At 42.2% G+C, this 5,114-nt stretch overlaps 1 long non-coding RNA gene across 1 annotated transcript in view; it reads right to left on the bottom strand.

The window, feature by feature from the left end:
• Positions 1 to 3,127: 3,127 nt before the first annotated feature.
• The window catches only part of LOC107103232, a 7,309-nt gene continuing 5,322 nt past the window's right edge, over positions 3,128 to 5,114 (bottom strand). Inside the window, exon 3 of the long non-coding RNA XR_001482169.1 lies at positions 3,128 to 3,385. This is a non-coding gene — a long non-coding RNA (uncharacterized LOC107103232). The remainder of the gene's footprint in view (positions 3,386 to 5,114) is intronic.

Below are 5,114 nucleotides of genomic sequence, written 5' to 3'. Positions count from 1 at the left end.
ACGGTTCCCCCTGTAGGCCCTCAGTGACATGGGTGGAGTACCTGAGGAGGATGATCCTGTCAAAGCCCTTCCTGACTATGATGTTTCAGGGAAAGAAGTGACATTTTTACGCTGAGGGTCACTGGTGATGAAATGAAGCATAATTTTCTGCGTGTGTAGCTTAGCTAGCTTTGGTCCTCGTCTGCCTGCAGTCAAACTCGTCTTCGCTGCTGGAGGCGCTGCTGCCTCTCCTGTCATCAACACGCCGTCCTTCGCTCTAAGCTGACTCGCAGTTTGAATTGCTGCATTTTTTTTCATCTATATATCTATAAATATGTATCTAATTAGTTTATTACATGCCGCATATTATAGATACGATATAACATACTGACATGCATATCATACATAATGAAATATATTATTTATTCTCTGTTAGGAACTGAAGTAACAGAACTCGGATATAAAAAGGAGCGTGGTAATTTAGGGCTATATAGAGGTTTCCCAAGCAGAACTACAGCGGCCGCCATTTTTCTTGGTTTCTGCTTAGATTCTCTGGTAGTGCCCTGCAGATATATTATGCAATAACTTTAGTTTTAATGCCCACCCCAGAGGAGGGGTGGTAAATATGTAATTTAATCAGATATTTTTCGGACTGTCATATAATGTTTATGAACACACGGCCTAATGGATAGAACAACTAATTAAAGTGTTAATGGAGCTGAAATCATGGTCAAACAGATAATTCTGCACAGGTAATGAATAAATTCACTACAACTTCCATTCAACATAATAAGCCAAAGTATGTCGAAAAATTTTGAGAATGCTCCAAATTTCCCGCCATCCATGGTCCATCAGTTCCAGGTCAGTTATCTGATGGCTGACATCCGTTCAGTGTCAGTTCCTCATCAGTCGTGGCGTCTAGCTGATCCTAAACCTCTGAGTAACTTCTGCGTAACTTATCCAGAACTTCTCTCCAGCATATCAGCGTATCTGCCGTGTTCCAGACGAGCGCTGAACGTGTTTCTAACTTCCAGCTACTGTTTAATGGCGTATTGGCAGCGTTTTGGTATAAAGGGGGTTCACAGGAGGAAACCGTCAGTTCTCCTCCAGACTTCATCCCCATCATAGGGTGAGTCAGAAGGTGAGTGATGGATCCTCCCTGCGTTCACGCCCACCACCAACACACTTCCTAGCAGACATGACGCTCAATCTGCTGTAATGGTCTTTAACTTTCTCTTAGTCCTCGTCTGGGAAGAACCGTGAGGTTAGGTTCAGCCGGTGGACAGTAGCTCTGATGTTCCTGTCACTGGTCAGGAGGTCCCAAGGAATAACTCCAGCTGAGTTGCAATGATCCGTGGTCAGGCAGAGGGTCAGAGCCGTGAAGACCATAGTAGGCAGGAGGAACAGGAGGAAAAACCAGAAGCCGCAGTCTGGGGCAAAGTCCAGGGTCAGAGCCAGGTGATCAGAAGTCCAATGAAGCATCAGAGGAAGATCCAGGACGAGGTCCAGGAACAGTTCCAGGTTAGGCAACGGGCAGACAAACAGATCATGGTCAGGCAGAACAGGCAGGAAGTCAGGAATCACAATGCTGGAATAGATCTCACCAATGGCTCTAAATAATCTGGTACTGATGTTTGGTCTGAAGGCTGGTTATATACTGATAGGTGGATCAGATGAGTAGTAATGAGAACAGGACTGAGCTGAGATCATGACTATAATATTGTCATCTTTAGATAAGACCTTTGCTGTATTGTTAATGACAGGTGTGTCACCAGTTGCATCTTTCCTGGCATAGCCTAGGTGACGGAAAGTTACTAAGAGAAGTCATGCTCCATTAGTCATGGGTTTTTTTCAAAGTAAAATGACCAAATAGAGTTGTTGGGATCTGGAGGTCTGTCCACTTTCTCCACCAGAGGGCGTACGAGATCTCCTGGAGCCGGAGCTGATTGCACCACCTGTCGCTCATCTGCTCATCAGGAGATCCGTATTTAAGGAGGCAGAGGACGTCTCTCCAGTGCCTGAGTGTTTGCCAGTTACGGTTAGCAAGCCTGAGCCAACCAGCCTGTCTGAACCTCTGACTCCCTGAAAACCTGAACCTGATCTGTTTTCTCTTCTCTGCTTCCTAGATTGAACCTGCCTGAAACCTGAAACCCTGAAGAGTTTCTCTGTCAGTAATCTGCCTGTCCGTTCTCTGAAGGACCCTGGAGAATCATTCCTGTCAAAGATCTGCCTGCCCGCTCTAAGAAGAAACTGGAAGGGAAACTCTAATCTGTGATCTGCCAACACTCAAACCAAGCTCTGCCTCCACCTAGCCCTCAGCCTGCTGACAGCCTCTCCTCTCGCTCCTGGTTCCCCCCCTCTGCCACTCAGCTCAACTCCAGAACAGGTACAGCCCTGCTCACTCTCATCCTGCAAATTACCTGGACCTCCACTAACTCCTCTGTCCCCCTCTGCAGTGAACCCACTCGTGACCAGTCCTGGATCTGTTAACTCTGTGTGCTTTTCAGAACCCACTCATGACCAGACTAATTCCCTTCTGGATCTGTTCATTCATTGTGCTTAAACTTTACAATAAATCTTTGAACTTTTCTCCTGCCTCTGAGTGTTCTGCATGTGGGTTAGACACCTGAAGCCAAACATGACAAGAGTAATGGAAAGTGAACTGATAAGGAATTTTAATCTAATTATAAGTTTGTTTGAGCTTCATTAAAAAAGGTCACAATAGAGTAATGCCTGACGTTACTAAGTAAAGCATTACTGACATCACTGATGATGTCACAGTTAGGATGGACATTAGGGTTTGAGGACCAAAGTTTGGAAAGAGGTTAATTTAACTTTTAACTAATTTGGGGCAATTCGAATGTTCAAAGAAATTCACAATCTAAATCCAAGAGGTGATTTTAATATTATTTGGTCAAATAACATCTTATATTAATAATATGACATATTGATTCTTAACCTTTTGTGATTGTTCCTTGGGGAACAGTTCAAGGTAAGGCCCACCTAGCTTATTTAGGCCTTAAGGCCCTCAACCAATGGAGTTGGCTGACTTGTTTAAAAGACTCTTGGTCATAGTTTAGCAATGACCCGTAAAGACGGTCGGTTCATATGAGGGTCAGAGCACCCTAAACAAATTCTTCTACTCAGTGAATATCTATATATAAAGCCATGCACAAAATCTCCGTTTTTAAATGTGGAGCGCCTCCAGAGGTCAGGATTGCTTAGCATGTCAGCCCAGCAGCAGGACAGGTCTTCAGTCTCTGGCATCTCAAAGTTTCCTGTAAAGAGAAAAGTTGCAGAAAGTCTGTTGGTCGGAGACTGGTTCTGAGATTGATAACAGAACCACTTTGGCAGTCAGAAGGTTCTGATTCCTGTGGCCTGCATGGCCCTCCATGCATGGGCCCCCCTGCAAAAGAGAATGAACCAAGCATTAAAAGCCACTTTGTCCCGGGTGGGGATGCCGAATACCGCTCACTCAGAGGGTTCATTTTATGGTTTAGCTATAAATGCTACATCTGGCAAAATTAAATCAAAAAATGTTCCTACTGGAGCAAGTATTCAGTCAGCAGGAGGTATGAAAACCTCCAAACAGGTTTAATTTAACCGATTGAAAACAGTCATATAGTGTATATATAACTGTTTTTATGTATAAATATCACAAAACTGTTGATATAAAATAATGTCAAGAAAAAAGAAACATCCAAAGTCAAATAAGTAATTTAATCCAAAGTGGCTGAGAGCCTGACTGACTGTTTTCTGGATGTTTAAACTCGATGTTCAGAGTTAATCAGCCTGGAAATCGTTCCTCAGTATCCAAAATGAATATAATGGCTGATGGCATCACATGAGGAAAATAAACCGATCCAATAGTTTAAAGCTAAACCGCCTGTCTGAGCTTAACCAGCCTTGTTAGCCGATGTCTCTGAGTCAGAGAAGAACTTTCCTGCAGGACCATCAGACCTGCTCACCCCAACAATGACAGAGAGCTCTATGAATGAACGCTGGGATATTTAGATTTAAACCTTGGAGTGACGGGGATAGGACGGCTGCTGCATGGCTGCGTGGCCAGCTGGCTCCACCTCTCCCTCCCCCATAGTCACCATCCCAGTGTTAAAACAGGAATCATTTAGACGCTGGTTTGGTTTAAAACCTGCCTTCATCTATCCTGAACAGCTACGTCTGCTAAAAGTGGAAAAAACCTTCCAATATTCCAATGGGTCACACATTTGGAGCAATATCAGCTGGTTTTCCTTAGATAGAAAACTTGGAACCAATCTGGTTGATCTGGATCTATAAGGTGATCTGAGATGACAGGATGTGGATTGGAGCTATAGAAATAAACTGAATAGAATTGCAACTTTCTCCTTTCAAAGATGAAGCTGCAAAAGATGAAAGGTCACGAGCATTAAATGTGAATAAGTTAAGGTCTAAAACTGATTTAAAAGAACCTTTTTTTGTAAATAAAAAAGGTTTTTTTACATGATAATTAAATACTGAAAAGCAGAGAAGTCCACTTGTTGTGACTCTAAAATGCTAAAAACCATATTATTGACAAAATAAACCACCTTTTTAATTCAAAAACCTTATTTCCTCGTCAATAAAGAATTAATGACGAGCATAACTATATATTTATATGTATAAATATTAATCTAAGTATTTAGGTTATTCAATCATCAGATTGGTTAAAAGTTCTTTTTTAGAAACACCTGATATTTTATCCAGTTTCCGTGAACACTACATGAACACTGGTTATAAGACCATTCTTTCTACTACATATGATGGAAAAATATTTATAGCATCAAGTCAGAGAGTATTACCTGTAAACAGAAAGCATCGCCTTCAGGAGCCCAACTGGTGCCGTTCACTGTGCAGCTTTTAGTGCAATTAAAACATTTAGGCCACTGAGGCTGTTTCTCATTAAGCCAGTTACTCAAAGGAACATTCAAGGTTCCTGGTTCCTGGTTCCTGGTTCCTATCTAACTGCTGCACTCTTCGGATGTATTGTGTTTATCATGGCGACTGCAGATCTATTAGAATCTGTCCTTAAATTACAGCCAAACTCATTTACACAGTAACAGATAAAACCTTTAGATAAATCAAACATTACCGCCACATATCTGACTCTATAACCATTA

This window comes from Cyprinodon variegatus, unplaced genomic scaffold (assembly GCF_000732505.1).
Source record: "Cyprinodon variegatus isolate N-32 unplaced genomic scaffold, C_variegatus-1.0 Scaffold1401, whole genome shotgun sequence".
Taxonomy (NCBI): Eukaryota; Metazoa; Chordata; class Actinopteri; order Cyprinodontiformes; family Cyprinodontidae; genus Cyprinodon; species Cyprinodon variegatus.
This window is presented reverse-complemented; position numbering and strand designations above follow the sequence as displayed.